This window comes from Henckelia pumila, chromosome 4 (assembly GCF_033568475.1).
Source record: "Henckelia pumila isolate YLH828 chromosome 4, ASM3356847v2, whole genome shotgun sequence".
NCBI lineage: Eukaryota > Viridiplantae > Streptophyta > Magnoliopsida > Lamiales > Gesneriaceae > Henckelia > Henckelia pumila.
In genome coordinates this window covers 93,537,745-93,548,288 of record NC_133123.1, presented here as the reverse complement: position 1 = coordinate 93,548,288, position 10,544 = coordinate 93,537,745, and the positions used below count along the sequence as shown (strand labels likewise).

The 10,544-nt window shown below is 39.9% G+C and overlaps 1 non-coding gene across 1 annotated transcript; it reads left to right on the top strand.

Moving 5' to 3' along the window:
• Positions 1–913: 913 nt before the first annotated feature.
• LOC140870144 (small nucleolar RNA R71) lies at positions 914–1,018 on the top strand. The gene has a single exon (XR_012147121.1). It is a non-coding gene; the product is annotated as a small nucleolar RNA R71 (small nucleolar RNA).
• Positions 1,019–10,544: the final 9,526 nt, after the last annotated feature.

Here is a 10,544-nt window from a genome sequence, read left to right as displayed (position 1 = left end):
ATCTAGAAACTTGGAAAATTGCTCATCAAATGCCTTCTTCTTAAACCGCTGTGGATAAGGAAGTTGTGGCTTGTACATCGGTTTAGATTCAGCTTCCTTCTTGGGCTCTTCAACCACAATTTCTTCAGTCACTGGTTCTTCACTTTCTTTGGCTTTGCTCTGCTCTTTCTCTTCTAACTTCTTCCCACTTCTCAACTCAACTGCTTTGCACTGCTCTTTTGGATTTACTTCAGTATTGCTGGGAAACTGTCCTCTGTTTTGATCCTTCGAAGCATTTGCAAGCTGTCCAATCTGTGTCTCCATGGATTTCATCATAGCTCCCAAACTACACATGTGTGTCTCCATGCTATCCATTCGAGTTTCAGTTCTTGACATCCGCTTGTTAGATTCAATAACAAATGTAGACACCACATCCTCCAACAATGCTTTACCTTCCCCTTGATTTGTATTGAATCCTGGAGGGGGTTTCAACACATTCTTGTTGTTGGCATAAGAAAAGTTTTCATGGTTACGTAAACCAGGATGATAAGTATTAGGAGGAGGGTTACCTCGATAGTTTCCATAGCCTCTGGGATTGATATATTGAGCTTCCTCAGGTGGATGAGATTCATCTATGGCAACCGACACACCTGCAGGTTCTGCGATATTTACCTTGTTTAGAGAAGCCACTTGTGTACTCAACGCAGATAACTGTGCAGTAATGGATGTAAGAGGATCCACACTGTACACTCCCTTCTTGACTCCCGTACGTTCAGATGGCCATTGATAACTATTGATAGTCATATGTTCCAGCATATCATAAGCTTGAACGGGGTCCTTGGCGAAAATAGTACCTCCAGCAGCAGAGTCCACCGACATTCTTGTATGCGTATTTAATCCATTGTAGAAAAACTCTATTTCTTCCCAATCTGCAATATTATGATTAGGACAACGCCTTAACAAATCTTTGTACCTTTCCCATGCCTCATATAGCTGTTCAGAATCATGCTGTTGGAAGGTAATGATCTCAACTTTAGCTGGGTTGCCTTGGATGGTGGAAAGAATTTCTCTAAGAATTTCACAGCCATGCCCTCCCAAGTTGTTATGCGTCCTAGTGGCAATGCCTGCAGCCAACTCCGTGCTTTGTCCCTAAGAGAAAAAGGAAACAAACGTAAGCGTATTGTATCCTCAGAAACACCATTTATTTTAACAGTATCAGTAATCTCTAGAAAAGTGCGCAAGTGTAAATGAGGATCAGCTGTGGCAGTTCCATTGAATTGGTTCTGCTGAACCATGTTGATTAAGGCCGGCTTCAACTCGAAGTTGTTGGCATTTATTGTCCCTCTAGCGATTCCAGAATAGTGAGCCTGGATCGTTGGCCTGAAATGATCTCTAATTGGCACCAAAGGCAATTCATTGACATCTTCTTCAGCCATGTTTAATTGTTCTTCTCTCCTAGCTTTTCTCAAAGCTCTTGCAGTTCGTTCAATCTCTGGATCAAAGAGCAAATAATTCGCACTTTGAGATCTTCGCATAAACTGCAATTACGAACAATAGCAATTTATTAGTACTTAAATTAAAATAAGAAAAACTCTAAATTAAAACTTCGACTAATTGGTAACAAGATTAAAAATAATCAAAATTACTCCCCGGCAACGGCGCCAAAAACTTGTTGTGAATTTTCCTCGCAAGCGTACGAGTGTCAAGTTTTAGTATAGTGAAAGAAAGAGTGTCGATCCCACAGGGAGTAAAATAAAAAGATTCAATACTTGTAATTAAAATAGTCTTAATTTTATCTAGAAAATCAAACTTCAAGAGTTTTGCAGAATAAATAAAATAAATAAATAGAAATTATTCAGCTCACGCACACACAAATTTTGAGGAATTATCAATCAGAGAAAAATAGTCCAGAGGTTTTGATTTCACTTGGTCTCGACGATATTCAATCCTAATTAATCTATTTTATGAATTTCCTTCGATTAATAACCAAAAACACTTAGAGTATTCTATTCTCCTCTCCCGAGCAATAAATAGAGTGTATCAACTTACAATTCGATTTCAATATCCCTATTAAAAATCTAGATGTAGTGATATGTGTAAAATGATGTTCCTTAAAGGTTCTATTAAAGCTATATACCCTCCCGAGCTATATAAACAATTAACAGTGTAGTTCCTATTGATCCTACTCAAAATCCCCTCTCCCGAGCAATGATTCTAAGTAAATATAACAACTCAATTTATGGCCAATAAATTAAGAAGACATTCAATTCTAGAAACACAATTAATCTATAGAAATTCAATTCATTAAAATCAAAGATTCATGAATAGGTCTCAACCAAGCTACGTCAACCTCTAGACTAGAAAAGTTTAGTTCATGCTTGAATTCAATAAAAACCAAATCATGTTTAATATCTCAAACATAATTCAACAATCAAAAGAAACTAAAAAGAAGAAACAAATCCGTAGTCTTTCTTCCGTGTCCGGTCGAAAAGTCTTCGTCTTCGTTCCAAGCAATCTTCAGTTCTTCAACTCCAAAAAACTCACAGAAGTGCTCTCTCGAATATTTTGTGTATTGGTGGCTGATCGATCCCTACTATGACTCCAAAAAATCCCTTAAATATGACCTAACAATCGTCCAAAAAAAATACCAAAGATATCCCCCAAGTTTCCATAAACAATCGGACTCTAAAATTCCAATCAGACGACGGCGCGGGCGCGCCTAGAATAGGGCGGGCGCCCTCTCAACTCGCAAAACATACTTTAAAAATTTCCTCGACGGCGCGGGCGCGCCTAAGGATAGGGCGGGCGCGCCTCTTGCTCGAACTCAGCCTTTTTTCTTCACTTTTCCAACTCTTGAATTTCCTTGTAGACTTCCATCTTGTAAGCTTATTTCCACTTGAACACATCAAAGTCCATAACTTCCTACAAACACAAAAACAACAACAATTTCATGCAATATCTACCAATAAATTCCAAAAGTCAAGTAAAACCATATACAAATTAAGTACACAAAATGCACTTATCAGAGCTACTGCATTGAAAGGTAAAAGCAGTCATCGTTAGCGGGATAGCATACTCGGGACAGTTGGTTCTTGAGTTTCCCTTAAAATCACATACTTGCATCAATACTTGTTCTAGAATGAGAAACTCGTATTTTGTTGATTGATTGAGCTCTTGTTATGTGTCTTATGTTTTATGTTTTCTTATGCATTCATCTTGAGCCAACTTTGATTTCAGCGGGCAGAACAACCCTTTTTGTTTAGACGTTTTGGGGGCTATACTGTGAGTGGCCTGGGTGTAGAGGTTCACCTAGAGTCAGCATACTTATTATAGTCGCACCAAAGTCTAGGGGAGTGGGATACGTAGCACCACCTCGATTGGGAGAGTCGGTGAGTAGTTACGTGATCTCATCCTCGGGATCCCAAAAGCACAGCAGCAATCCCTTGTTTATCATAATTGATATCCCTATTTTAAAGACATGCATATCATCCGTTGATTTGATTATGTTGTCTTCAAAGCACGTTGTTATTATATTACATGTATTGCTTGTTATGTTTCTTTTGCTAGGAATATCATTTTCACCGGAGTTATCCGGCTGTTGCTTTGTTTTGTATTTGTACTTGGCATCAGGAGGGGCAGGACCAAGTCAGCGAAGACCTGGTTAGCAACAAGAGGGAGAGTTAGTAGTGGGACTCGGTTTAGAAGTCGTGTCAGCATGTCTACCTAGTCTATGTTAGGACATGCTCGAACTTCGTTGTTTATGTTGTATCAATTATGCGAGCTTTTTGATTGCATGTTCTAGCCTTGTGCGTAGTTGATCAACTCCAGAACTTCATGTATTAATCGGAGAATTTGTGATTGTAATGCATGATTGTATTGTGAATGTATTGGACTTAAGTTTCTAGCAAGTTTTCTGTTGTTTTTTCTTCAGAATTGTCACCGCTCGATCGGTGAGATTTAACCGATCGAGCGGAGGTCTTTTGCTGAGTTTCTATTTTGAAGTTTTGGTGGCCGCTCGATCGGTTGGATCTTACCGATCGAGCGGAGATGGATGTTTTCTCGGGCAGTAACTTTTGCTAAGTTGCTCGCTCGATCGGTTAGATCTTACTAATCGAGCGAGGCACTATTTCAAAAAAAAAAAAATTTTGCTTTGCTTTTAGTCTTGGATCTTGAATGCTTAATTATTGTTTAATCTGATATTAGTTGTTTAGAACCAAGGTCTCACATGGTAGGTCGAGGACGTTAAAGTTGAAGAGCTGCAGTACTCATAGCAGCTTGTTGTTCTGCCCCGATCTCCCATTTGTTAGTCCTTAATTGATCAGTGGTCACTTGATTGTTTTGCAAGAATAAGGGGATAATGACTGCATTGAGCCATTTAGATACATGTAGGGCTTCAAAAGCTGAGGAGTCCACACCTAATGCTGCAAGAAGATGAAAAATCTGTAGTGCAAAGCCTTCAGATTTTCCTTTGCCATGAATCATCTCGCAGAGAGTAGAGTAGAGAATAGATGACCAGTTGAAGTTCAACTGAGAGGCAATGGAGGCCATGTACTGAAGTTTTTTGAGAGTAATTTTGTCATAAGAACCAGCCTTTGCTAAGAGTCTCTTTGCGGCGATGTTGGCTAACAGTTGATATGCTGGCTTCAAGCTCTATTTGAGATCGTTGACTTTGATAGGTGCTCCATCCAACGTGAACTGAGCTGCCCAGTGATCGGTATTACTATCCGGTAGGTCTGCGCATTTCATCAAACCACTGGTGGGCAGGTCTAATGTATCACCGAAGAAATGTTGATTGAATTCTATCTTCCGTCCCTTGATGGTGCAAACGATGCTTCCATGATGCAATTCGACGGATTCAAAGAATTGTTTGACTAGATCGTAGTTGACCATAGATCCAGAACTGAGAAATTTGCGAAGTCCTGGAGCTTCAATCATGTTGAACATCGCAGAAATTTTGGAGTTCTTGATGGAGTGTACTTCGTCGAAGTTGATTGCTAGGCAAGTTTTCTGGATGGACATCTTGTGGAGTTCTGTAATCAACAAATATGATCAATATTGTTTGGAAGAAATACGTAAGGGATTGATACAAGATGAACTGCAGAAACATATAAGTTTGTGTTGAGTGTGAGTTACCATGAGTGTTGTACACGTCACTGAAAATTTTGAATTTTGAATTTTGAAAAGTAAAACACACAATGCGGTAAAATAAAGATAAATATAATATAATAAATAAAAGGCGGTTAGGTTCGAAGTCCAATGTCTGTAATCATTCTTGATTGTCTGACATCAGGATTTGTGGCGTTTCGGATACGCCGTCAGGTTCAGAAATATGATTTGATGTGTAGGCTTATCAGTGGATAGATGTAGTTGATATCTGCCGACTCTTCATCTTCCTTGGGTGAATATATATATGAAAACAAGAAATTATTCGGTCAATCAAAATACACTCATAATCTATAGAGCGATAAGATGCCGGTCCCCGGAGGAGATTTTGCTGAAGAGTTCAACGCTGCTTTGACCAGGGTGAGATCTCGTGAATATGAAGATATGGTGTTTGGTCAATTCGTTGAAGAATGGGAGGCGATTGAGGAGTTGCATCTCTATCTTTTTACTGTTCATCCACAAGATTTGATGAATCCAGAGAGAGACTATGCTGCCCAGATGTGGCAGTATGAAGAAAAGCTTGGGTTGACTGATCCGGTGAAGATCTTCAGTCCCAAGGGCATGTTCTTGCTCTTTCTCTTTAAGGAACTTAACGGACTGGAGTTCATTCATTCGGAGGACATCGGCTACGTTCGCTCTCATACTAGATAGCTTACGTTCTTCATGCTCTCATGGAAGAATGAAGTGGAGATGGAGATAGCTAAGGCAATAGCAGCCTTTGAGGCTTTAATGTAATCGAAACCTCCTGTAAAAATTTCAATTTTATGTAAAACATATTTTGTGCATTATCTGCTGAGTACGTATAAGTACCGTAAAAGATATCATCATCACATCGATTCACATAACAGATGTCTCTAGCATTAAAAACGATGTGACTAAAAGAGGCGGACATAGAAGATTATGAGTTACAGTCGGGAAAGTCGAGAAAGGATAATAATAATCAGAAGAAGTACGATGCAAATAGTGACTATTTTAATCTTTCAATAAATGCATGGTACACAAATATCGATAAAGTATGCTTATCCAAGGTCTATGCCAATATCTTGTAAAGATATTCTCGAAGATTCATTGTAGGTAACTGTTGGCCTACTTGACCTTTGGCCTTTCGGTTTCCTTGCTTATAAATACAGTGCCTTTGAGCAAGAAAAAACACATAACTTAGTTCAAAATATAAAGCATATAACAATGGATGAGTCTGATTGTGAAAGAACAAAAGCTTTGTACAGAAGTAGAGTCATAGCGAGGGGTATGCGTATCTGGCTTCTTTTGGAGGGGATACGTCGCAACCTGTCGACTGGCTTAGATCTGATGGATCCATGAGTTGCTAAGGGCTTGCTGCGATGCAAACTTACCTTGCATACCCAGAGCACTCGAGATGTGCTAAGGCCTTCTGCTGTGAGACTTTTGATGCTTTTGGCAGAGAGAGACGAGATGTAGAACATATATTTTGAGGATGATGTCTGCAGTGGTCAAGGTTCACTCACTCTCTGGATGATTGAGTGGAGTCGAGAAATGCGGGTCAGGATATCTGCAGCTAATTATGAGTATAGACGCAGTAGGGGGTGAATGTAAATGCTATATATGCCGATTGTAATGAAATCATTCTAATAAAATGCATTATTCCCCCTAAACTCATGCTTGTCTTAACTTAACTCTATTAAACCAAGTACATTACAAAAATAAGAAAACTTAGCGTCTGGTAGTGGCTTGGTGAAGATGTCTACTGCTTGCTGGTCAGTAGATGCACAGATCATCTGAATCTCCTTCTTGAGCACATGTTCTCGTATAAAATGATGTCACACATCAATGTGCTTTGTCCTTGAATGCATCACTGGATTCTGAGTGATTGTTATGGCACTAGTGTTGTCGCAAAATATAGGGGCTTCACTTGACTGTATTCCATAGTCTCGAAGCTGTGGTTGTATCCAAAGTATTTAAGCACAACAACTGCCAGCTGCTAGGTATTCTGCTTCAGCGGTAGAGGTGGCAATTGATGTTTGGTTCTTACTAAACCATGAAATAATTCTGTCTCCCAGAAATTGACAAGATCCACTAGTACATTTTCTGTCAATTTTTCAACCTGCATAATCTGCATCTGAATAGCCAACAAGATTAAATTCTGAGTCTTTAGAGTACCAAAGACCCACATTTGTAGTACCCTTAAGGTATTTAATAATTCTTTTGGCAGCAATATAATGAGATTGTTTAGGTTCTTTTTGAAATCTTTCACATAAGCATACAACAAACATAATATCAGGCCTACTAGCAGTGAGATAGAGTAATGAACCTATGAGACCTCGATACATTGTTACCTCAACTGGTGCTCCTACCTCGCCTTATCAAGCTTGATGGAAGCACTCATAGGAGTGGAGATGGCAGAGCAGTTCTCCATACCAAACTTTTTGATAAGTTCTTTGGTATACTTAACCTGATTTATGAAGATGCCATTGTCCAGCTTCTTTACTTGTAATCCGAGGAAGAAATTTAATTCTCCCATCATGCTCATCTCAAATTGTTCCTGCATCAACTTAGAGAATTTCTTGCATAAACGAGGATTAGTTGATCCAAATATGATATCATCTATATAGATTTGAACAAGTAAGATATGATCTCCTTTGACAAATTTAAAGAGAGTTTTATCTACTGTTCCTATGACAAAGTTGTGATCTAACAGAAACTATGATAATGTGTCATACCAAGCTCGTGGTGCTTGTTTTAGACCATAAAGAGCTTTATCAAGTTTAAAAACATGATTAGGAGTTGAGGAACTGATAAAACCTGGTGGTTGCTCAACATATACTTCTTTTTGAAGTAGCACATTAAGGAAAGCTGACTTAACATACATTTGATACACTTTAAAGTTTTTGTAAGCAGCATAGGCAAGAAATATCCTGATGGCTTCAAGCCTTGCTACTGGAGCGAATGATTTGTCAAAGTCAATACCCTCCTCTTGTCTAAATCCTTGAGCAACCAATCTGGCTTTATTTCTAATCACAGTTCCATGCTTATTTAATTTGTTACAAAACACCCATCTGGTGCCTATGATATTTTGACTTTTCGTTCGAGGAACTAGATTCCAAACTTTGTTTCTCGTAAATTGATTTAGTTCCTCCTGCATTGCTACAATCCAGCTAGAATCTTGTAATGCTTCATCTATGTGTTTGGGCTCTTGCTGCGAAATTAATGTTGCATGCAATAGTTCATTAATCATTTCATTACATGTACGGAGAGGAGCAATAGGGTTACCGATGACCAGCTCGGGTGGATGATTTTTACTCCACCAAAGATTTGGTCCAAGGGGATTTGTTCCTGTTAGAGTGTCATCCTCATTCCTGACTAGGTTATCAGGTTCAATAACTTTTTCTCCGATTCTTTGTTCGTCATGATCTTGATCTATTCTTACTTCATTGGGTTGAACGATCTCTTCTACAAGTTCATCTCTTGTGATAGGAGATTCATCACTGTCACTATCATCATCTAGAACAGTTGATTCTAGCCTTTTTGTTAGATCTTTGATATCGGTTAGGGATTTATCTGCACATATAGTAGTTTCATCAAAAATAACATGAATGGATTCCTTTACTGTCAGTGACTTTTTGTTGTACACTCGATAAGCTCTACTGACAGAGGAATATCCATGAATATGCCTTCTTCTGCTTTAGCATCAAAGGCCGTTAAGCGGTGTTTTCCATTATCATGAATAAAACAAGTGCGACCAAATACTTTAAAATAAGAAACATCTGGTTTTGTGCCGTTCCAGATCTCATATGGTGTTTTGTTGTGCTTCTTGTTAATCATAGATCTGTTTTGAGTGTAACATGCTGTAGTGACCCATCCCAAAATCACCTACTAATCAAAAAGCTTAGGCATGCAATTAACATTAAATAATCTTAATCAGAGTAACCGCGGAATTAAAATAAACTATATACCAGAAAGTAAAGCCTAGTGGTCAACCCTGCCATCCAGCCTTGGTCACCACCTAATCTCTCTGTCTTCAGGAGTAACAACCTGCATCTGCCCCGTTGAATGGGGTATCCAGATAACAGAAAATAACCGGATGAGAGCCTAACACGCTCAGTACAAGAGTATGAGTATACAATACTATATGAGTGCATGAATGCAAGTGTACCGACTACCAAGACTAGAGGTCAAGAATCACAGATCAAGGACAGACCGGGCCCTAGGTATGTAGCACTCTGTGCTGTCGCTTCAGGAGGTGGCTCCCATACCAACTGTGGATATACCGGATCCAAATCGATGGAAATCCATCCACAAACAGGATAGGGTAAAACCATACTACAAGATATCTCAAGGATATATATATATAAGCTCAATATGAACATGCATGCACCATACGATCATGTCATAATATATGCAGATAAAATCATGTCATATAAATCATGCAAGCACATAATACATGTATACTCAGTCAGTGTATCTCGAACAGTACTTTCGTACCTCACACCGATGTCTGAACTAAGCTGGAAGAAGACAACCCCTAGTTGTCTTAGGTCCAAGCCCGACCCGACCTGGTCTCAAGCTTGACCCGATCTGGCTTCTCCCTTCAAGCCCGACCTGAACTGCTCCTGGTAAAGACTCGAGCTGAACTGCTCCTTGTCAAGCCCGACCTGAACTGCTCTTTGTCAAGCCCGAAGCTCTTGCTTCCCGAACTCCCGAGCTACTCCTCGTTCCGAGTAGAACTATGAAGTGAGATGAAATGGTGTGTAAATATCCAAAACCTCGACTCCTATTTATAGAAGATGATCCGGGACAGGTGTCAACCAAATGCATGAGTGCATGACATCTGGAAGGACACTAAGCATGCCTTAGCTCCAGCCACGTGATCATTCCCGACCTGAACACCATGTGCTCTTCCCATGACCGAACACTACCTTGGCCTTGCACAACACTTTCTTGAGCACCCTAAGCCCCGACCCGAGCCATGTTCTTCCTTGGCCGAGCCCCTCATGTCCGAACCCTATCTTGGTTTTCATCATGATCGACCCGAGTTCCAAAGGAAAGACTCGAGCTCAAGCCAAGCTCCATACCCAAGCCAAACACATACACATGACCGAGCCCTAGCTCCATGCCCGAGCCCTTGTTGATCAACCATGACCGACCCGAGCTACTCATGACCGGCCAGAGATACTCATGACCGACCCGAGCTACTCATGACGGACCCGAGCTACTCATGACTGACCCGAGCTACTCATGACCGATCAGAACTACTCATGACCGACCCGAGCCCATGGTCAAATCCATCAACCCTTGCTCATTCTCATGCCATGTGTTCTGGATCTTGACTTGTGCTCTTGTTAATAAAATATTTATTAGTTCTAAACATATTGTACCATTTAATCTTGTAAAATGGAACTGGGTTACTACACATGCTGTGTTAATTG